Source organism: Monodelphis domestica, chromosome 4, assembly GCF_027887165.1.
Source record: "Monodelphis domestica isolate mMonDom1 chromosome 4, mMonDom1.pri, whole genome shotgun sequence".
NCBI classification, from domain to species: domain Eukaryota; kingdom Metazoa; phylum Chordata; class Mammalia; order Didelphimorphia; family Didelphidae; genus Monodelphis; species Monodelphis domestica.
In genome coordinates, this window is record NC_077230.1 from 391065204 (window position 1) to 391089964 (window position 24761).

At 42.6% G+C, this 24761-nt stretch overlaps 1 protein-coding gene and 1 long non-coding RNA gene across 2 annotated transcripts in view; both read right to left on the reverse strand.

Annotated features, from left to right (window-relative positions):
- Positions 1-12299, reverse strand: part of LOC130453894 (uncharacterized) — a 62433-nt gene extending 50134 nt beyond the window's left edge. The window contains exon 1 of the long non-coding RNA XR_008911555.1: positions 10019-12299. This is a non-coding gene — a long non-coding RNA (uncharacterized LOC130453894). The remainder of the gene's footprint in view (positions 1-10018) is intronic.
- IGSF21 (immunoglobin superfamily member 21) overlaps positions 1-24761 on the reverse strand; it is a 447442-nt gene that overhangs the window by 415544 nt on the left and 7137 nt on the right. The gene's annotated exons all lie outside the window — the stretch shown is intronic.

A 24761-nucleotide genomic window follows, 5' to 3' on the forward strand; every position in this document is an offset into this window, starting at 1 on the left:
CTTGAGTTGGTTACTTAGAAACTAAAGAAGGCATCTCCTAGACCAGTGGTGGTGAACCTTTTAGAGACCAAGTACCTAAACTGCAATTCTCATACTGCATATGAGCCACCCCCTTACCCCAGACAGGGGAGGAGGAAACTCTCCCATTAGGTTGCTGGGCAGAGGGGCTGGTGATGTGAAAAATGTCCTCAGTCATGGTGGAGAGGGGAAGGAAAGGAGCCCTCTCCCAACACATGTGCCATAGATTTGCCAGCATGGTCCTAGATCTTCACCTCTTCACTGCCCATTACAGGCACAATGTCCATATCTGCCTGAGCACCCCTGTGTCTACATGATCACTCGTACCTGGAACTCTTTCCTTTGTATTCGTCATCTCTCCAAAGCTGACCCATCCTTCTAGATCCACCGTAAGCAAGATGTACTTTATAAAGCCCCACTGGGGCTTCACACAGAGATCTGTCCCTAGCCAGATGAACAGAGCCCTGATGGGTGGATTGGATCTCACAATATGGCATGCTTCATACTAGTTGTGGTGCTCAGGCAAGTCCAGTTTAGCTCCCTCAACTAGACTGTAAACTCCTTGAGAACAAGAAATATTTGTCTTATACTTCCTTTTTATCCCCCAGAGAGTTAGGTTTAGAGAAGAATAGACAACAGATACTCAAAATACATTTATTGATGGATTAATTGATTCATCACAAGTGAATATATGTATATATATGTACATATCTATCTATCTATCTCTAACTCTATATCTATCTCTATATCTATCTCTAACTCTATATCTATCTCTATATCTATCTCTATCTCTATCTCTATATCTATATCTATATATATATTTAGAGCTTGGAAGGATCTCAGGAGCTATCTCATCCAATCCTTTCATCTAGGGAGGATAAGTGACACAGCTGCTAACAAGTAAAAAAGGTAGAATTGGAATCCTGTTCCTTTGACACCAGTTCCTGGGCTTTCCCTAACTGTTGCACAGTACCTCCATAACAATGGTCATCAAAACACCCCAGCATGGGAGAATGGCCTCAGAGTCCAAACAATCTGATCTGAAACAGAACAGACTTCTTCTCTCCAATATGATCAATTCTATCTGAACTGAAGTCCAGTAGTCTTTTCCCCACCCTTATCCTACTTGGCTTCTATGAAGTTTTGGGCCCTATTAGCTACCTCTTTCTCACAATTTGGTTGTCAAGTCAAATCACTACCACCATCTTGACCACCATCTCCCCTCAGACTATTGCAGAGACAGAATCGGGCTTTGAATGAAAGGGCCATGGAACTATCATTTCTAGCTCAGTGACATCAGCCACCACCCTGTGAAACAACCCCACCACAGATGCATCCTGGGAACTGCTTATGCCAAAGCTATTGAAGACCCAGAAAAGAAAGTTCTTGACTCCAAACATGGCTCAGTATCAGAAACTGATATGACTGACACTACATCATTAACATTTGCTTTTCTAGGGGCAGCTGGGTGGCTCAGTAGATTTAGAGCCAGGTCTAGAGATGGGAGGTCCTGAGTTCAAATGTGGCCTCAGACACTTCTAGCTGCATGACCTTAGGCAAGTCACTTAATCCCCATTTCCTAGCCCTTACTGCTCTTCTGCATTGACACCAATACAGTGTATTGATTCTAATATGGAAGGTGACGGCCCCATCTCCTCTCACCTGGATTATTGAAAATAATCTTCCAATTGATCTACTTGCTTCCAAACTCTTCTCCCTCTAATTCATCTTCCACCTACCTGCTTAAAAGAATCTTCCTATGGCACAGTTCTGGCCATACCACTTCCCTACTCAAAGGTCTTCTGAGAGGCCAGATGATGCTTTGTGAAGGACATTAGAGAGTGGTTTTCCTGTTCCGGTGTGAATTGGACTAGAGGTCTCTCAGGTCCCTGCTAGATCTCATCTTCTAGGAGGTTATCAGAGAATTCTACAACTTCCATCTGGCCAGGTCATCAGGATAAACCCCAGACCACTACTTGGCTGCTATCCAATGAGCTTCTGGCTTCCATCTTGGTTTTTTTTTCCTCCTGTGATATATCCTGAGTCTATATTGCATGGTGTGAATGGTTTCCCCCAAAGCAACAATTATTTGGGTGGGGGCAGTAAGAAGCCATTGCCAGAGGCGATTTCTGCCCCAGCAGGCACTCAGCCACTGAACTTAACCCAGCCACATCACCAGGATGAGCAAATGTGGTCTTTGGTATCCACCATCTCCCTACTACTCAGTCCCCCACTGCAACTGCTCAGGCTTGCTTGCAGCTCTAAATATAACCATTAAATATGCTTTTTGCTTCCTTCTGAGGGAGATCACATTGTTTAAGTAAAGCCCTTTAAATTTTAAAGAGTTGGGTTATGTGCTCTCTGCGGGAAGCTTTTAGCAGAGCAGCAGAAAAATAATAATAAGGAAGAGTTGAGAGACAGCATCTAAACATGAAGCCGTCTTCTCACCACTCCCCCCAGCCTCAATTTGCTTCCGGAGCAAGGATTCCCCAGAAGTGATGGTACTCCAAGGAAGGCAACCAACAGCAGGCCTGGGTAGCCTGTGCTTGGGGTTTGGGAGAAACTGATGGCTGCCTGGACATGAGTCCAGACTTCTGGGACCAGGCTGGTTGTCTCAGGGGTGTGATGTGGCAAGAGAGTTCACTAAGTTGGCTGGATTGTGAGTGGGCCATGATGCAGGACTATAGTATGGGATGATAGAAATGCCATTGGATTTTAAGAGCAAGATGATCTTGGTTCAGATTTTAGCTCTGCTATATGCTATCACTGATAGAGCTTTAACAACCCCTCTCGGCCTGAGTTTCTTCCTATGTGAAATGAGCCACTGGAATTGAACTAGATGGCCTTTGTGGTTCCTTAATTAATCAATCAATAAGTACTTATTAATGTGCTAGTCATTATGCTAAACACTGCAAATATAAAGACCAAAATGGGTAAGTTCCTGCCCTAAAGAAATTTGCAGTCTACTAGGGCAGACAAAGGTGCAGCTAGAAGGTACAACAGATAGAGTGCCAGGCCTGGAGTCAGGAAGAGCTGAGTTCAAATCTGGCCTCAGACACTTCCTAGCTGTGTGACCCTGGTCAAATCACTGAACTCTGCTGGCCTCAGTTTCCTTATCTCTCAAATGACCTGGAGAAGGAAGTGGCAAACTACTCTAGTATCTTTGCCAAGAAAACCCCAAATGGGGATATCAACTGTCAGACACAACTGAAAAGCAGTTGAAAGGGAAGACAAGGGGGCAGCTGGGTAGCTCAGTGGATTTAGAGCCAGTCCTAGAGGCGGGAGGTCTTGGGTTCAAATCTGACCTCAGACACTTCCCAGCGGTGTGACCCTGGGCAAGTCACTTGACCCCCATTGCCTAGCCCTTACCACTCTTCTGCCTTGAAGCCAATACCCTGTACTGATTCCAAGACAGAAAGTAAGGGTTTAAAAAAAAAAGGGAAGACAACATGTAGGTATATACTGAAGTATTTGTAGCTAGAGATAGGAACTAGACCTGTCATCTGATTGGTCTAAGGAACTCCCAGAAGAGGAAAATCTTAAAGAGATTGCAAATCACACTTCCTCTGAAACTTGAGTTCTTAGAAAAGCATCTAGATCACTGGGAATGAATTCAAGGTGGTATGGGGAAGGTAGAAACTGGAGGAAATGGTAAAAGTTTCATGCAGAATGTGGTCCTTGAAACGGATTTGAAGGAAACAAGGATAGCTCAAAATTGATCCTAAGATTTGGGAAAGTTATGCCTCTTCTCTGGGACTCAGTTTCTTCCTCTACAAAGTGAGGGGGGAGGTTGGCCATAATAAGTTCTCAGCTCCCTTCCAACTGTGAAATTCTATGGTTCATAAGCTCTCCCGGCATTCTCTCCCAGAGACCCACTGGAATTGAACTCTATTTCCTATCCCTTTCTGGTTCTATTCTAACTCTCCAACTCTTCCTCCCTGCTTGCATGAGAAGGATGCCACAGACCAGCAGATCCTGGCCAGAAAATGACCAGGAGAAGAAGGGTTAACTAGGCCTGTATCCCCCACAGAATTCAGCAGAGTGGGGGCCAACAGGGACCCACTGGAAGTCATTACCAAGACCTACAGGGAACACAGGCATGAGGAAAGTCATAGGGGTCCATGATGGACAGAGTACTAGAAAATCAACAGAACCAAGGTGCTGGGCATTTATAGAGAGGCAGGACCTTGACCTGGGATTTTCACATTTACACCTAGGTCCCAATTAATGTCAATAAGGAATGGGCAGAAATGGCCCATATGTTCAAAATCTCACTACTCAAAATTATAATTATGTGAAATATGGTCATGGGTTCAAGCCCAATGGAAATATCCAGATGAAGAAATTCCTTCTACCAAATCAGGTTGGTACCTGCACTGAGAGACTGGGTCTCTTGTATCATCATATCATATCACCAGCCTATGACAGAAATGAGATTTGAATCCAAGACTTTCTGGCTTTAGGACGAGCTATTCTACAACACTGCCTCTCAGGCATTTAGGTTGTTCAGTTGTTTTTCAGTCCTGTCTGATTCTTCGTGATTCCATTTGGGTTTTCTTGGCAGAGATACTAGAATAGTTTGCCATTTTCCTTCTCCAGTTCATTTGACAGATGAGGCAAATGGAATTAAATAACTTGCTCAGGGTCACACAGCTAGTAAGTATCTGAGGCCATATTTGAACTCAGGAAGAGGAGTCTTCCTGCCTCCAGGCACAACACTCTACCCACTGAGTCACCTACCTGCCCTCAGGCATTTATATAGTGCCTTAAAATTTGCTGTGTATTTTTTTGTATATCATCACGCCAAAGCTTGAAAACAACCCTAAGAGGTAGTTTTTAATAGGAATTATATTCTAATTATCATCATTCTCAGTTAATGGATGAGAAACTGAGGTTCAAGGAGTTAAAGGATAATAAATAGAGCTAGCGTTTATATAATGATTTAAATTTAGAAGGTAATTTTTACATATTTTATCTCATTTGCTAGTAGGTGACTATTCTCATTTTATAGATGAGGAAACTGAGGCAAATATCCTACCTCAATTTCTTCATGTATAAAATGAGTTTGTCTTAGTTTTTTTCATCTGAGGTTACATGGCTAGCTCGTATTTGAGGTAGAATTTGAACACAGATCTTCTTGACCCCAGGACCAGCACTCTATCCACTGCACCATCTTGCTGCCTTTTTCTTCACCTTCACAGAATATCTATAAGATTCATTGTTCTTGTTCAGTCATGTCTGACCCTTCATGACCCCCATTTGAGGTTTTCTTGGCAAAAATACTGGAGTAGTTTGCCATTTCTTTCCCCCATTCATTTGACGGGTGAAGAAACTGAGGCAAACAGAGTTAAGTGACTTGTCCAGGGTCACACAGCTAGTAAAGTGTCTGAAACCAGATACAAACTCAGGTCTTCCTGACTTGAAACCTGGTGTTCTATCCACTGAACCACCTAGCTGCCTACTAGCTATCTTTCAAATGACAATGAATTACAGAATGAAGGCGAAGTCAACCTTTTCTTCTGAGCTCCACCATTGAGGTACTATTGTAGTCTGCGGCTACAGGGCACTGGTTCTTCCAAACCATCTAATCGACAGGTTGACATAGAAAACAAGACAAAACAGAACCACCCCAATTCTAACCTCCCCTTGCTTCGTAGAATCTATACACACTTCTTCAGACCTCAAGATAGGCTTATAAATCATTAAGACAGCAGGCTAAGACCAGCAGTCTCAATTTGGGGAAAATTCTAGTGTTAGAAGTCAGCCTGAGAGAAGATAGAGCAGGGAAATGGGTCCTATGTCCTACATCGTACCAAACTGTGGGGCTTTTAGTGTCATTCTCCTTCTGGGAACCTCAGTTTCCGCATGTGTAAAATGAGCAGGTAGGTGTGTCAGTCAGTCAGTTAAGAAATATTTAAGTGTTTATTATTAAGTGCCAGGCACTATGCTGTGAGTTGAGGGTACAGAGCTCAATGTAAAGAAAACTTCCAGCCATTGGTGGGTGAATGAAAATCCAACTCCACCCACTCTTGATGGGTGGCCCAATACCCTGTTTCACACCCCATCCAGTCATCCACCAGGACACTGGGATCTACCCAGTATCAATATCTTACCATCGACCCTGATGCCATATGGGTACCCTCCCTAGCCCATCGTGACATCTGCCTTTTGTTCTTAGAACCACAATCAAATCAATATTTCCATTGCTAAAGGACTAGGTATCCATTGACTTCCCTGTGACTCCATTCATCTATTCTGGAATTCCCCAGACTGAAGCTCCTTTCCCTGGCTTCCGTTCTTCACTACTAGAATATAAACTTTTTGAGGGCAAAGACTGTTCCATTTTTGTCTTTGTGTCATCAATGCTAGCACACTTTCTGAGATATAATTTCAGAAGATCATGGGCTTACGGCTAGAAATGGACTTGATGTCTATCAAGTCCAACTCCTCTGTTTCATAGGTAGGAAAGCTGATCCCCAGTGAAGTGAAGATCAGATACCCAGGCTAAAACAATTATTAAGTATCTGAGTCAGAATTGGAACCCAGGACTCCTTTACTCCAAGTCCATTAGAAATGGAAATGACCTTCCAGTTAGAGAAATTATGGAAACACTACATCTCCGAGTTGCAAGAGATCATAGAATTTAGAGCTGGAAAGGGCCTTGGAAGTCATTTGATCCTATCTATTTGTCATTATCATTATTATCATCATCCCCATCATCTTGGGTAGCTAGGTGGCTCATTGGATAGAACCTGGAATCAGGAAGACCCATCTGAGTTCAGATCTGCCCTTGGACACTTAATAGTTGTGTGAGCCTGGGTAAATCATTTCCCTTCTGCCTATCCCTTTTCTCGTCTGTAAAGTGGAAGTATTAAGAGCACCTCACTCCCAGGGTTGTCATGAGAGTCAAATGAGATAATAATATGTACCTTAAAAGCTTTGCATACCTTAAAGTTGAGCAACTGGGGAACACAATGGATAGAGCAACAGACTTAGAATAAAAGTCATTGTCCTGATTTCAGATCTGACCTCAGACACTTGTACTAGGTATGTGACCCTGGGCAAGTCACTTTATTCTGTTTGCCTCAGTTTCTTCATCTGTAAAAAGAGGTGGAGAAGGAAATGGCAAGCCACTCCATTGTCTTTGCCAAAAAAAACCACCAAACTCAAATTGGGTCATAAAGAGTCAGATTCAACTGAAATGACTGAACAACAAGAACACAACATAGTAGGTCCTTAATAAATACTTGATGATAGACTGATTAACAACCAGAACTGTCTAAAAATAGAATGGCCTTCTACTAGAGGCAATGAGCTGGACTGCATTTGTTGAGAAAATTGTAGAGGACCTTCCTGGGGAACTGCACATTGAAACAGATGTTCTCTGAGGTTAAAAACCCAGTGCTGCTACTTATTATTTCTTCAATTTGGGATAGGTCATGTAATACTCCTGAGCCTCAGTTTCCCCTTCTTAGGAGGCAGCAAGGTGGTACAATGGCTAGATTGCTGGACCTGGAGTCAAGAAGACCTTAATTCAAATTTTTCCTCAGACACGTATTCGCTTTGTAACCCTGGGCAAATCACTTATCCTCTGTCTGTGTCAATTTTCTCATCCATAAAATTAGGATAATGATAATTCCTACCTTTTGGGGTTGCTATGAGGATCAGAGAAGACAATATTTGTAGAGTGCCTTGCAAACCTTAAAACACTATATAAAGCAATTAACAATAACAATAATGACAAATATAAAAACCAAATGGAATGGATCAGATTATTTCTAAGACCTCTTCCAATTCTAAATCCTATGAGCTTCCATATTTCTGTGATGCCTCTAATCAGGTCTCTTCTAGTGTTAATAGTCTCTGGCTGAAGTGATGGATGGGCCATTCTGGGCAACCAGTTGGCACAATGATATTGAGGGTATGGCCTGGAGTCAAGAAGACTCAGCTTCTTGAGTTCAAATATGGCCTCAGACACTTACTATTTGATCCTGGGCAAGTCACTTAGCCCTGTTTGCCTCAGTTTCCTCCTCTGTCAAATAAGCTGGAGAAGGAAATGGCAAACCACTCCAGGATCTTTGTCAAGAAAACTCTAAATGGGTTTTCAGAGTCACAGAGAATCAGATATGACTGAAAAATGACTTAATGACAATAAAACTGGGCCATTTGGGAACACTACATTTCCTAGCTCAAGGACCTGTGGTTTCATAGAGAAAAGACCCAGAATTCTATGAAAAACCAATGCCATTTTTACCGAGGCAGCCATACACCTCTCTAGGGCCAGCTCAGTGGCTGGAGTTTGCATGGAGGGAGTATTTCACTCTCAGATAGAAACACAGTCCATTGAGAGGTGTCAGTCAATCAACAAGCATTTTATTGAGCACTTCTTATTCTGTGCCAGGCACTAGGCTAAGCATGAGAGATATAAAAGAAAGGCAATAACAGTCCCTGCCCTGAAGGAGTTCACAATCTCTTGGGAGGAGATAATATGTAAATAACTGTGTACAAATTTTAGACAGAGTAGAAGAAACTGAACTTCATTTATGATCCTATGACTTTTCTCTAAGTTTCTGTGATTCCTCAATTGAAAAGTTTTTTTTTCCCCTAGAACCAACATTCTATGTTCTAAGGTCCCTTCCCACTCTGACATTCTGCATTTTATTGTCCCTTCTAGCTCTGACATTGCATGTTCAAAGGATTCTCTCAGCTCTAACATTTCGTATTCTAAAGGCTGTCCCAACTCTGACATTCTGTATTCTAAGCTCTTTCAGCTTTAATAGTCTGTATTCTACATATCCCCCCACCTCCAGCTCTTACATTTTATGTTCTAAGGCCTTTTGAGCTCTAACATTCTGTGTTCTAAAAGCTCTGCCAGCTTTGAATTCCTGTGTTCAAAGTTCTCTCACAGTTTTGGCATTCTGGGTTCTAAGGACCCTTTCAGCTCTGAAATTCTGCATTCTAAGGTAGGCTGCCCTACCTCTCACAGATATTCCATGTTCTAAGGTCTCACTCAGCTTTGACAATCTGAGTTCTAAATTCCCTTCTACTGCTAATAATTCATGTCATAGGATTTAAACCTTTACGTAAATAAATAAACCTTTAAATAAAGGATTAAAGGAATCATAGAACTCATCTAGTCCAGTGATGGCAAACCTTTTAGAGATAGAGTGCCAGACCCCACCCCCACCAAACTCCCAAGAACTAATGCTGTGTCTGTCCCCTCCAGAGACTGTATGCTGTGTCACCCCTCCCCACAGAGTCCTGGGTACTCCTTGCCCCCCTTTACCCCACATAGGGTAGGGAGAAAGCACTTCCATTGGACTGCTGGGCAGAGGGGTCAGTGAAGTGAAGAATATCCTCAGTGAGTAGAGAAGAGGAGGGGAGTGGCAGGAGCATTCCACTCTCCTCCAGCTCTGCTGCCTGTGAGCCATCCATCTTACCCACTCTGGGCTCCCATTGGGCTTCTGGGCAGATGGGCTGGAGATGTGAAAAAATGTCATCAGGCACAATGAAGAGGGGGAGGGGAACAGCTCCACCTGAGTCCCTCCATCTTTCTACCAACAAATTCTGGGTGGGGAGGAAGGGGCAAGTGCCCACAGAAAGTAATCTTCATAACACCTCTGGCACCTGTGCCATAGGTTCAGCATCACTGGTCTAGTCCAACCCCCTAATTTTAATACTAAGGAAACTGACACTAGAAGGTTAAATGATCTGTCTCACACAGGTAGAGAGCAGCTAAACAATAATTCAAGTCCAGGTACTATTGACTTCAAACCTAACCTTCTTTCCTCTGTCCCCTTCTAGCTATAAACTTCTCTAGTCTCAGCTCTGCCCCTTAAAGTTCTAATAATCTCTACTCTACGGTCCCTCCAAACTCAGCCAATCTACGTTCTCAGGATCCCTCCTGCTCTAACAGTCTCTGAGTCTGATTCTACATGAAGCCACTAGCCCTGAAATCCCAAGCTGTTTATTCAGGAGCCATTACAGACAGGGTACCCACCTTTCATACAAGCAAAAAACAATCCTGGCAGTTGATGCTCAGCCTAGAGGGTCACACAATAGCTGACCCAATGCTAAGAGCTGAAATTGGCCCAAGTCAAGGAGATGAGAGCAGCATGAACAGTCACACATTGTGATGGAAGAATTGGGTCGATGGGCTCAGAGTCGAGGGGGGTGGTAAGCATTGTGTGGGAATGACCAAATCATGCCTGGAAAGCTTTTAAGAATGAGAAGATGAAGAAATTGCCAGTGATATTTGTCACGGCGGCTTCAGCAAGGCATCAGAGGCAGAAGAGTCACAGAAAACTCAAACTGGTAAAATTAGTCCTCATCAAAGTCAATTTCAACAGTCAGGTGGATGGAAAACAGGCTGAAAGATGGGAAATGAGAGGTAATGAGAAATGTCGCCACAGCTGACTCAGGGAACCACAAGAGCCATAGGGGCTGCTGCTGGATCCCACCATGTCAAGCATCTTTATTCAGAAGTTGGATACTCCTAGGACACTAGTCGCTCTCCCAGAAAAAGAGGCCCCTGTGGAAAACTGCAGTAATACTTTCAGCTCCAGGGCATCATCACTGGTTGTTAATTGGCAATCTGAGAAGTCTAGCAAAAGCAGGAACCCTGCTCAAGAATTTTCAGTGGCTCTCTACTGCCTCTTGGATAAACTGTTAACCCCTTCATCTGGCATTTAAGACCACAGCATTAATGATTTAGAGCTTAGACCTTAGTCTAACTCCCTCGGTTGGCTTATGGGAATACTGAGGCTCACAGAGATGGGACTTGTCTAAGGCCACACAGATAGTAAGTGTCAAAGCTAGGATGTGAACCCAGGCCATCTAAATTTAAAAGCAGCAAGCCTTCTTTCCATTGTCCTCTAAAATCTGCCTCCAATGTATCCTACCAGGCAAATTTCATATTACGCCCCCTCACACACTATGATTTTTGGCCAAACTGGTCTACTTGCTTTTCTGAGTCCATGGAATATAATTTCCTACCTCCATGCTTTTATTTTTTTAAAACCTTACCTTCCATCTTAGAATCAATACTGTGTATTGGTTCTAAGGCAGAAGAACGGAAAGGGGCAATGGGGGTCAAGTGGCACAGCTAGGAAGTGTCCAAGGCCAGTTTTGAACCCAAGACTCCTATCTCTGGGCCTGGCTATCCATCCACTGAGCCATCCAGCTGCCCTTACTTCTATCCTTTTATTCAAGCTATTTCCTAGGATTGGAATGTCCATACTGCCTGTGGGATTCCTCAATTCCCTTCAAAGCTCTTCTCAAGTTTTCTAATTCCTACATTAGGCCATTGTGATTCCAGAAAGTCTTAAGAATTCTTCCTTCTAATTTATTTTGCATACCGTTTATATTTATTTATCAGTGTATGACTTTTCATGCACCGTTCCCACTTAAGACAGTAAGAGCCTTGAGTTTTGTATTAGTCTTTGTATCCTTAGTGCCTAGAACAGTGGCTGACATAGGGCAGTCCCTTAATGTCTGTTTGCTGAATTGTATTCTATGGACTTTGACTCCTTGCTTCTGCTGTCTGCTCCTTTCTGCTTCCAGCACCTTCTCCCATTGATGAGTTCCTCCTAGAAACTCTTTTGAGGAAGGGCCCAGAACAACCATCTTTCATTCTTTAGATTTTGCTTCTATTCCTCCTCCCCCATGCCTCCCCCAGCTTCTCTTCAGCTCCCTTTTAGGGTCTATCTTTCTCCATTAAAGTGTAAGCTCCTTGAAGGCAGGGGTTGTCCTTTTAATCATATTTATAGCCCCAGAACATCCCTGGCACACGATAAACATTTAATAAATGTCATTTGATTCGACTTGTATTTCATTGCTCACCGAATGGGGTGAGAGGAGACTTGCTGTCCCAGGCTCTGGTTATAGCACAGCTAGAGTCCTGGGTTCAAGACGAGGTGCCATATTTCAGAAAGGACATTGACAAGTTGGAGTCTGTCTGGAAGAAGGTGACCCAGATATCTGTGGTGGAGAAGGCCTGGAGACCACGCCATAGAATGATGAATTCACAAGATCAGAAAGCTAAAGGACCCTGGAGGCCTTCTAGTCCAGCCCCCTGATTTTACATCTCAGGAGACTGGGATCCAAGTTACATACTCAAGGTTCTCCAGGGAGTAAGCTGCCAGAGTTGGGATTCAAACCAAGATCTTTTAACTCCAAAGTCTTTCTCATATGCCATGATGAAAGAAGTAGAAATATTCAACTAAGACAGCATTTCATAATGGATACTGAGCTAGCCTTAAAGTCAAGAAGACCAGGATTCAAGTACTTCTAGCTCTGCCATGCCCCTTCCCCAATCACTAAGTCATTGAATCATATTTTTCCCAGCTATAAAAGCAGGACTATTAATAACAAGTATCCCAACATATGAAGCACTTTGCAGACCACAAACACTATAGAAAATGTTATTATTAAATTAGACAAGAGAAGATGGGGCTAGAGATGGGGGGAGACGTGATAGCAATTACACGGAAGAGGGATTATCTCAACTGCTTAGCCTCAAAAAACCACAAAGGATTTAGGAACTGATACACTGTGGCAAAATTGAATGTAATGGACTTCTCTACTAGCAGCAATGTAATGACCCAGGACAATTCTGAGGGACTTATGAGAAAGATGCTATCCACATCCAGAGGAAGAACTGTGGGAGTGGAAACACAGAAGAAAAACAACTGCTTGGTCACATGGTTCGATGGGGACATGATTGGGGATGGAGACTCTAAACGATCACCCTGGTGAAAACATCAATAATGTGGAAATGGGTCTTGATCAATGACACATGTAAAACCCATAGCACGTTGGCTATGGGGGGGGGGGGGGGAAGAACATGAATTAAGTAACCATGTAAAAATATTCTAAATAAATTAATTAAATTAATTTTTTTAATTAACAAAAAGGATTTAGGATTGAAGGATTAGAATCTGGGTTCAAATCTTGGCTCAGCTAATTATTCCCTGTATGATCTTAGACAAGTCATTTGATGAAATGTAGCATTTATATAGAACTCTAAAGTTTGAAAAATGCAATATTGTCTCTCTATGCTGTCACAACAACCTTGGGAAGTAGGTAATCTTATTATCCCTATTTTACATGTGAAGAAACTGAGGCACAGAGGAGATTATCCTAAGCAGGGTCACAAAGTTTCTGAAGTCAAATTTGAAATCAAAGACTTCCTGCTCCAAGTTCAACACTCTAGGCACCATCTAGTTGCCTCTCTTAAGGATCTTCTAGATTCTCAATTCTCTTGTTTGTAAAAATAGTGTCATACCACATGTCCCCTATGGTCCCCTCCAGGTCTACCTACAAATCTGTCATCAATAGAGCTGTCTAAGATTAGAATGGATGGCCTGAGGAGGTTGTGGATGGTCTGGAAGTGGAAGCCAGATGACCCTATGACAAGAGGGTTATAAAAGGAGATTTCTGTGCAGATGCAGGGGGGACTATATAGGTTCAGAAATTCCTTTTGATTTTTAAGATTCGGTAATTGTATAATTTGCAAATTGGGACAAATGCTTCAGTGAGCAAAGGAGCTCTTGGGCAACAGGGTGGGGAAGGCATTCCTCTGTAAATGGGATCACCATCACCATGATCACAGCTTCCACTTTCCTTCCCTCTCCTACCCCACTTCTCTATGTTTGGGAGTAATTATATGAGATTTACTCAATACAGGACTTTAACAAGATGGGGCTTGAAGAAATCCCATAAAGGCTCCCATGCCACAGTTCTGAGGGGCAAGCAATCATCTGATAGCCACCACAACCCCTCCTGGCCAAATATGGAGGAAGCGGAGGAGGAAACTGTATCCCTTCTTCCCATCTCTTATCCAAATGGTACAAGTCTTTCTTTCTTGTCTAATTCGGGTTGATTCAGGGCAGAAGTAACACAAAACAAATGGTTAAAGGAATAGGTAGGAACCCTGTACTGTCTACAGATCAGAGAAGCAGCTTAAGTATGAGAAAAACAAGCCTCCAGTCAAATCCCACCTCTGACATATAATGTAATTCTGAGCAAGTCACTTCATCTTTCCAGGCCTTGATTTCTTCATCTGCAAAATGGGAAAAACAATTTCAGTAGTCCCTAGTTCATACAGTTGTCATGGGGATGAAATGAGATAACGTATGTAAAGTGTTCTCTAAACTTTAAAGCATATAGAGAGAGCTCAACTACTACCACAATTGCTATCTGTTTTACCAAAGACTTGTGAAATGTTGGGACTAGAAAGGCCCTCAAAATACAGACTGTCAGAGCTGGAAAGGACTGTACAATGTAGAATGTCAGAACTGGGAGGACCCTTAGAACACACTGAATGTCAGAACTGAGAGTACCTTAAGAACATAGGCTGTCAGAACAGGGAGAGGTCTTAGAAAATAAGGTCCGAGCTGGGAGAGACCTTAGAAAACTAACTGTCCTCCTCATCTGACCACTTTTTCTTTACCTCCTTTGCTATAGTAAGTATAAATATACCAGAGGTGTGATTTGAATCCAAGTCTTCTGACTTCAGCGTCAATGTCTCTCTCCTAAAATGTGTGCCAGAAGATTCCCAGATCTTTCTATCCAACCCTACCCTCTCTGCTGAGTTTCAGTCTGTCATCATCAAAAGCTTACCAGAGGGGCATCTAGGTGGCTCTTTGAATAGAGTGCCAGGCCTGGAGTAGGAAGGGTTCAAATCTAGTCTCAGGCACTTTCTGACTGGGTGACCCTGAGCAAGTCATTTAACCCCCATTGCCTAGCCCTTATTGCTCTTCTGTCTTAGAACCAATACTTAGAATTGGTTCTAGGGCAGAAGGTGAGTTTAAAAAAATAAATAAGTAAAGCTTACTAGACAGTTTGAAATAACCCATACATACCTCAAACACAGCATGTCCAAAACAGAACTCATTTTTACCCTCCAAACCACCCATCTTCTTCATTCTCCATTTCTGCCTTGAGCACTACACTACCATCCTTCCTGTGGCTCAGGTTTGGATCCTTGGCAATGTCCTTGACTTCATTCTCTCTCACCCCAGAGAGCTAATTAGTTGTCAAGTTTTGTCATTTCTACCTTCACAACATCATTCACATCTGCCACCCTTTCTTCATCTAATATCTTGTTTCACAGAATTCATAGAACTTTAGAGACTTCTCCAGGCTACCTCTCAATCTGCCATCTGAGGAAATGAAAACCTCAAGAAAGGAAATTCCTTTCCTAAAGTCTTCCATCCAATTAGTGGCAGAGACAGGACTGGAACTCAGTGCCCTTGACTCTCAGGATAGTGTTCTTGCTATTGCACCCAAAGTAATATAGCAAGAGACACAATGAACTCGTGATGATCAGTATGTAACTGATTGATAGATCTAATTGATGGGCTAGCCAGTGGTCCCAGTGATCACCCTTGACATTTTCCCTCAGTGAACCTTACTATTATTTAGGAAACTCTGACCCAAATCTACCCTCCAACTTCTTTTCTCACAACCCTTCCTCCACAAAGATCCTGGCCGTTCAGTATAATTCCTCTGGGATAAAAAGCCAGGCCTCGATTTGGGAGGTCCTGGGTTCAAATCTGGCCTCCAACACTTCCTTGCTGTGTGACCCTGGGCAAGTCACTTAAGCCCCATTGCCTAGGCCTTACTGTTCTTCTATCTTGGAACCAATGCACAGTGTTAATTCAAAGATGGAATATGAGGGTTTTTTTTTAAACCCTTACCTTCTGTCTTAGAACCAATACTGAGCATTGGTTCCAAGGCAGAAGAGAAGGGCTGGGCAATGGGGGTCAAGTGACTTGCCCAGGGTCACAGCTAGGAAGTATCTGAGACCAGATTGAACCCAGGACCTCTGGTCTCTGGACCTGACTCTCAATCCACTGAGCTACCCAGCTGCCCCCATGAAGATTTTAATACCATTAATAATTCCTCTGCCTCTCTCTGGTTTGGTGCCATGTCTCTCTTTTTCCTAGGATAATCACAGCAGAAAGCCACCCTTAACTTCCTTCTGCGCATCATACCAGGTCCCAAATCCATGTGGTCCCATTTCTCTCAAGCAAACAAAGACCCAATGATGATGCATCTGATTCTCTGCTCAGTATCCTCCCTACCCCCCTCTACCACCACAAGCACATACCATACGAGTGCTAGGTGACAATTAGAATCCCATCACCTGTTTTTTCTAGGAGCTGAACACTCAGCTTGGAATTATGGTCTGGCTAGATATTCACTCAGCCAAAATCATAGCCAGGGCTAGGCAGCACAAACTCAGGGGCAGGTGCCATCTGCCCTGTCCCAGCCTTGTTGCCTGATGTCACTGCCAAGAAGCCTCCTCTGAATGCTAGCCTTTCCCCAAGGTCAGTCTCCCTCCTTGTCCTTACCCCCATCGCCAGGGCCACGAAGACACAAACCAGCCCCCCACTCAAAAGCTGCAAGTCAAGCCTGTGATTGACGGTTTATTTTCGGAAGGCACCGAGAAAAGGGAGGAAGAGATCATGCCGGGGAGATAATGGAAGCATCAGTGATTAGTTAAAAACAACCCCATCAGAGTGGCGGGCAGGCGGGCGAGCTAGCCGCTCTGCAGAATTGGAAACAAAAGGGCAAGAGGAGCAGTTTGGCAGGCAAACAAAAAAAACCAACGGCTCAGCTGCTTCCTTCCCTGGCGACTCCTGATCCCAGCTCGGATGATTTATGAGGCTGGGAGTCTCTCCAGGAGAAAGCAGGGGCAGAGCCCCTGACAGACACTCCCTCTTGGGTGCTCCCTGCTTCTCCCGCACTTGGTGTCCATCCCATCCCAACTAGGCAGAGCACTGGGGTCCCCCACTTTTTACTTTCCAGGGCTGGAACTAGAGCAGGGCCACCAGGCCTTTGTCCAGGGTAGTTGATATTCAACTGGGTAAACTTAACTAATCATTTAACCTCTCTAAACCTCAAATTTTTCCACTAGAAAATGGGGATAATGAGGCTAGCTCTACTTGACTGTACAATATCACTAAGTCCCATGATGCTAGAGAAGAACAAGGGAAATAATCTACACCATGATCCCAACATGCTGGGAAATGGAAGGAACAAAACTGTAAATTGAATCCCATGTAGTAACTAAAATAGCCAAGCTTATCAGGCTTAGTGATAACCTGGTTAGTTGTACTGAACTGTTTTTATTTTTCCTTTTTAAAAAATTCTTTGTTATAAAAGAACTGAAGAAAGCAGGAGGAGATTTTTAGAAACGAAGATGATATAAAACCCAATAATGTTCAACACTCAGCTGGCTCTGTGATCTACTTGATTCAGAAGCCATTTCCCAGAATACAGTTTTCAGTCTACTTGCCCACTTGGTGAGCCTCTTGCCCATGTTTTCCCATAAACTGATCACAGGAAATGCTGGAGGCCTTCCTCGATGTCTCCTACCTGCTCCAGAATTTCAGTAGCACTCTCTGGCATCTCTACAAGTCATTCCTTGCCTTTGACATGTAACCAGCCCATGTTCTCTTTTTCAGAAGATTCCTTGATCCTAAACATCTTCCATCCATGTTCTTCTAAATTCCTCAATGTCTTTTCATTGCCACTTGCTCATACCCACTACGTGTCTCCCAATTGCCCTCTGTTTGATGCCCGTCATTAATTCCCATAAACTACAGCAGTCTCTGGAAAATAGGATACACATATATATTTAAAATATAAAAATCTAGAGAAGAGGGAAGGGAAGGGAATAAGCATTTATTTCCACTGAGCTAAATACTTTATAAACATCATTTTATTTTATCATGTCAAAAACCTATGAAGTAGGTGCTGTTATTATTTCCATTTTACAATTGGAGAAATGGAGACAAGCAGAGATTAAATGACTTGCTCAAGGTCACCCAGCTAACAGGTGCTAGAGAAAAGATTAGAGCCCAGGTCTCCAAACTCTCAAGTTCAATTATCTTTCCACCACACCATAGTTCCCTTGAGGGCTGGCTCACAGTTTTGTTTAAACTTTGTATCTCTCCCTACATCTAACAGTATTTGCTTAAGAAACATTTGTTAACACTCTGTAGGGCTTTTGTGAGAAAAGAGGGTTAGAAAATGCTGTAGTCATAGTTTCATCATCACTCTTCTAGAAATGGGAGCTAAGATGTCTGTTATCCCCTACTAGACTGAAAGCTCATTGAAGGCAAGAAGAGGTGTCATATTTTGCTAATGGCTCTTTCCCTTTCCCTTCCCCATATACATACTCACAGTGCCTATGTTGGGACTCAATACAGAGTAGCCAGTTGGAAAAGACTTATTGACTTAACTCCAAATCTTGGGCATTCAAAGGAATGCCCAAACCCATGAAGGACTGGCTGGGCCCCAGCTGGCCTGTCCAAGAGCTTCCTTTGCCAAGTAGCCTTTGTTGGAGCAAATCCACGTAGCCCTCTGGGGAGCACTAGTGAAGTTGGTATGAGAGGGCAGGATTGGGGGTGAAGGGAAGGGAAGGAGGAGCCAGGCTTCCTGGTGAAAGGGCACAGCACTACTCATGAATAGTAGAAAGGCAATTCATCATCGATTCTTTGGGGCTTTAGCCTCCATTCCAGAAGCTGGGACAACTAACTGAAACTCCCTCTAGAACTGTAGAGAATGCAGAAGAAGTTCTCCCACTCATTTTTTAAAACCCCTACCTTCTGTCTTAGTATCAGTTCTAAGGCAGAAGAAAGGTATGAGATAGGCCATTGGGGTTAACTGCTTTATGCAGGGTCACATAGCTAGGAAGTGTCTGAGGCCACATTTGAACTCAGGTCCTTCTGACTCCAAACCTGGTACTCTATCCACTGTGCTACTTACATGCCCTTCCAAATCATTTTTTAAACTATTATGTTCCTTCTTAGAATGAATGCTGTGTATTATTTCCATGGTAGAAAAGTGGTAAGGGCAAGGCAATGAGGGTGGGGTGGGGGGGTGGTTAAGTGACTTGCCCAGGGTGACATAGCTAGGAAGTGTCTGAGGCCACATTTGAACCCAGAACTTCCAGTTTCTGGGACTGACTCTCAATCCACTGAGTCACCCAGGTGCCCTGCCCTCCTCCACATTCATTTGAAAAAGTCCTACTGGTGGGCACTTAATATATGTCAGAGCTCAGAGATAGCATTAGAATAGAGGATGTCAGAGCTGGAAGGGCCTTGAGAACAAAGTGCCATAGCTGTGAGCTTAAAACAGAGTGTTAGAGCTGAGAAGGGCCTTAGAAAAGAAGATCAGAGCAGGAAGGACTTTTACAATGTTTAGTGGCAGAGCTGGGAGCTCAGAGATACTTTAACTCAACTATCTCATTTTGTTGCAAATCCCAACACCTAGCACAGGACCCTAGTAGATGCTCAGTAAGCAATTGCTGACTAAATTAATGTGAATTATCTTGATTACAAAAAGAAACCTGATGAGGAGTGTGGGGCTAGGGACCTTTGCCTCTGAGAATCCCCATGGTTTATTCTTCCTTCCTTCCTTCCTTCCTTCCTTCCTTCCTTCCTTCCTTCCTTCCTTCCTTCCTTCCTTCCTTCCTTCCTTCCTTCCTTCCTTCGAATCAATACTGTGCATTGGTTCTGAAGCAGAAGAGTAGTAAGGGCAAGGCAAGGCAAGGGCAAGGGGTTAAGTGACTTGCTTAGGGTCACCCAGCTAGGAAGTATCTGAAGCCAGATTTAAACTCATCTCTAGGCTTGACTCTTAATCCACTGAGCTACCTAGTTGCCTTCACTCCCCTCCACTGTTCTTCAAAGCCTGGCTCTGGTGCCATTCCTGATGCCCTACCTACCTGCCACCATCAAGGTATGTGTTGTCTCTAGGACTTGAACTTATCTTGTTTTATTCTTCATAATTACCTTATCTATGTACATACTTTATCCTCACTCCCCCCCCACCCCCCCCCAGTAGAATATAGGTTCCCTGAGGACAAGGGCTGTTCAGTCTAACTGCTTTTGGCTGAATGGGCTGAGACCTATGGGCTCCTCTATTTCAGGAATTTTAGATGTAAAAAGTCTCCTTCAGTGCCAATTTGTAATAAGTCATATGCGATTCAGAACCTTAGAGTTGTCTGGAGCCCAGAGATGTCAAGTGAATAGGTCAAGCTACTTAACTTTCCAAGCGAAAATATTCCCTCCTACCTGTGCTGTTTCACCATTAGAATGTCAGTTTCTTGTGGACAGGAACTAGTTCTACTTTTTTATTTGTATCACCTAAATTTAGCACAGTTCTGGCATATGGTAGTGCTTAGTGCCTTTTCATTCATTCATTCATTCATTCATTCATCATTGAAATAACATAGAGAAAGCTATGGGTTGGGTGGCACAAAAGATAGAATACGCAACTTAAAAGTTGGGAAGAATTGAGTTCAATTCCAGCTCAGATACTTTGTAGGTGTGTGACCCTTCCTCATCTGCGAAATGGGGATCCTAAGAGCACGCACTTCACTGGGGTGTTGTGAGGATCATATGAGATAATTTATGTAAAAGACTTTGCAAAATTTGGATAAGACATAAATACTTTTCTCCTGTAGTTTAGAGTATCAGTCTCAGACACAAAGAAAAATTATATAATATTACATGGTAATTATAATAGCTAATAATTATATAGTGCTTTAAGATTTTTTAAATGCCTTAATAATAATAGCTCTCATTAAGGTTTGCAAAGCACTCTACATATGTATCTCATTTTTTCTCATAACAACTCTATAATTAGATAGATGCTATTATATCCTCATAACAACCCAATTATTAGATAGGTGCTATTATTATTCCCATTTAGCAGATCAGGAAACTGAGGCTATCAGCCACTAAGTGACTTGCCAAAGGTTGCACAGTTAGAAACTATCAAAGGCAGGATATGAATCCAGATCCTCCTGACTCTAGATATAGCTAATAAAATTTTAATTAAAGGAAGGAAGGAAGGAAGGAAGGTTCTTGTCATGACTGAATTCCAAAGCCAAACAGAAATTACTTTAATTACTTTTGAATTAACCACTGCTTTGGATTATCGAAGCTACAAGTCCCAAGAATCACTAGATGATGGGTATTTTTATAATCTTTGCTATAATTAGCCCAACCCACCCACCTCTGACCACACTTTCAGTATTTCCCAGATTTTTCTAGCATTTGCTTGGGACAGCACTATCAGTTTCAGGTTGAAACATGATTCTAACAAGGGTCTAGGACCTTAACCATGGCTTCCAAGTTAAGCCCAACTCAATTGAGAATGAACCCAGGAAAATGAAAATGCGTTGTAGTTCTCAGAGCATTGAAGTCATAGTTGGGGAAGGATTAATAGCTCAGATTGAATAGGAATTTTCTTCCTATCAAAATGGCCATTATGACAGTAAAGGAAAGTGATAAATGCTGGAGGGGAAGTGGCAAAATTGGGACACTAATACATTATTGGTGGAGTTGTGAACTTATCCAACCATTCTGGAAGGCAATTTGGAACTATGCCCAAAGGATCATAAAATTGACCTTACCTTTTGATCTTATAATATCACTACTGGGTCTATATCCCAAAGAGATCATAAAAATGGGGAAAGGACCTACTTGTACAAATATATTTATAGCAGCTCTTTCTGTAATGGCAAAGAATTGGAGATAATTGAGAGGATGTCCATCAATTAGGGAATAGCTAAAAAAATTGTGTTATATATTGGTAATGGAACACCATTGTGCAATAAAAAATGATAAGCAGGATGATACATATCTATATATAGAGGTACATGTATATACATATGCACATCTATACAGACACACAAAAATGCACTCATCCATATATACATATGTGTGTATGTCTAAGTCTTTTGGGAGAATCATATATTACTGATGCCAGAAGGACAAATATATGACCTCATAAACCACCAAATTTTAAAAAGAAAAATTAAGCCTCATCAATATCAACAATGTGCACTAGAACTGGGAAAGCTGCATCTGTTCTGTCAACATGCTCCCATAGTGAAGTAGAGCCTACCCTGGGATGGTGGTAAGGTGTTATGATGGTTACTGACTCCATTTTTGGTTCTTTCTATTGGATTATAAGCTCCTTGACGGGAGCAACTTTTTGCCTCTCTATGTATTCCTAGAACTTAGCATAGTGCCTGGCACATATGTGCTTAATAAATGTTGACTGATTCCTAGAAGAAGAGAGAGCACAAAAGCTGTAGTCCCTAGTCATTGTCCCTAGTTTCCTAGTAGGATCAGCCAGCTCAAGGGTCAGTCACAGTTTTCATCCAGAGGAAATTTAGAGTCAGATCCACCATCCTGGCACATCCCACCATGGATTTCACTGCCAAGATGCTATCTGGGATTCCAACCAACAGGCTAGTCTGTTAGAAGGTTGGAGCTTGGGCTAGCAAGAGCACCAGCATGGAAATCTGGATGGTACGGAAATCCTCCAGCTTAGAGAGGGCTTCCAGAGGTCATTGACTGGGGCCAAGAACACCAGCCTATAATACTGAGCTTAGAAAAAGTCAGGGTGGGTTGAAGGAGAATAAGACCATGGGCTTGTAAGGAACTTCATTCACACCCTTCATTTCTCTCTTTTCCTCAGACCTGTCAGAAAGGGGTGGAGTAGAAAACTGTTGGGGGAGAAGCATACATAGGAGTGTTATCACAGCCAGATGTCTCAGTTCTATGAGCCAAGGAAGGGAGAGCAAGGGGTGGGTGGAAGCAGTGGGTAAGTCTAGGCATCACTGCCAAGGCCAAACCCAAATGGATACAGACAATGCTTTCTTGAATGCTACTTTCTGTTATCCCCTTGGCTTCCCAACCTCTCTGGCCCTGACCACCTCTCCTCCTTCCTCCAACTTGAAATCATTAACATATGTGTTTGTGTGTGTGTGTATGTGAATATATATGTATAGACATATACATATATATGTGGGAAAGTAAGATATAAGGCAATGTGAGCTATGTTCTATCTCCCCAATCTAATCTGCATGCTCCTTGAGAACAAGATTCATGGTTTTGTTTAAACTTTGTATCATTCCCTTCACCTAACACAATGTTATGTACAAAGGAAGATTTTAAATTTGTAACTGGAAGAAGCCTAAGAATACAATGTCAGAAGTAAAGAAAAGTCTTAAAATACAGAATATCAGAGCTATGAGAGGCCTTAAAATATATAATATCAGAACCAGATTATAGTTTAGATGTTGTTGTGGTGTTGGTTGTTAAGTCATTTCAGTCATGTCAGACTCTTTGTGACCCTATTTGGAGTTTTCTTGGTAAAGATACTGGAGTGGTTTTCCATGTCTTTCTCCAGCTCATTTTATAGATGAAGAAACTGAGGCAAACAGGTTAAGTGACCCACCCAGGTTCACACAGCTGGTAAGTGTCTGAGATCAGATTTGAACTGAGAAAGCTGAGTCTTTCTCACTCCAGGCCTACTCTGTCCACTATGCTACCTCACTGCTCCAATTATCTTATAATTCTCTCATTTTATAGATGAGAATTCTGAAGCCCTGAGGGGGGAAATGACATACCTAAGGTCACACAGCTAGTCAGTGGCAGAGCTGAGAATAGAACACTCCTATCTAGTCTGGGGCTCTTTCCATTAGGCTTTACTGGGTAAGTGTTCCTTTATTGACTGATTGATTGATTGCCTCCAGGCACTTCATCCCAGGAGGATGAGCAGACTAGTTGTCTAGAGTAGAAAATTCATGTAGGGGAACAGTGGGAGGAACCCATGGGGAGATGGCTGTCATTCTAAGAGAGGGAAAAAAATGCCATTTTTTAAAAAGGCAACGGAGGAGGAAACCAGCAGCCCACACATCACTGCTTCAGTGGGGACTTTGTGTCTATAACTATAAATGTCAGCATCGTGGGAACACATGACATCACTTCCTAAAGGGGCATTTGTCTTTAAGATGGAGTTCCCTTGGAAAAAAAAGGAAGAAAAAAAAGGATGAAGTGTTCTCAGAATCAACATTCACACCTCAAGGCTTTCCATCAGGATCTAGTGGCTGAAGGCAGTCATCATTGGTGGGTTCTTGGATAATGTCCAAACATATTGTCCATTTTTAGCTCACTGAATGAAACAAATAAGCACCAATTACATAGTATCATGGAAAGAGCAATGAATGGAGAAGACAGAAAACCTTGATTTGAGTCTGGGTTATGCCACCAAATTGATTCAGAGGGAAACTCTGTGAGCCTCAGTTTCCTTCTCTGTAAAATAAGAGGTTAGAAGTAGATTGGCTAAGAGAGACTAGGTGGCTCAGTGGACAGTGAGAGATAGGAAGTCTTGGATCCAAATCTGGTCTCAGACATGTCCTAGTGGTGTGATCCTCAGCAAGTTACTTAACTTCAATTGTCTAGTACTTACCACTGTTCTGCTTTGGAACTGATACTTGGTATAGATTCTAAGATAAGAGGTAAGAGTTAAAAAAAAAAGTAGATGGGCTCTGAGACCCTCTCCAACTCTGCCATTCTGTGGTTATGTAGATAGAGGTTGTGAGTCACAGATATAGAAAGACAAAAGAGTTAGTAAGAGAATTTGGGAGATAGAGAGATAGGGAAGGGCATAAGGAGATAGAAATATGACTCAATATAGCAAGAGATAAAAGAAAGTCAGAAATCCAAGGAGGGGAAGAAAATCCTGATTCTGATATGCCTTGCCTGAATGGCCTTGAGCAAGACTTAACCTCCCTGGGCTTGTTTTCTTACCTGGAAAATGAGGGGATTGGACTAGGTGCCCTCTAGACTAGAAAGCTCCCAGATTTAGGTCTAGGATCTTACAAGTCCAGGCTTCTTCTTTGTCTACTTTTTCTTCATCTACATGACCAA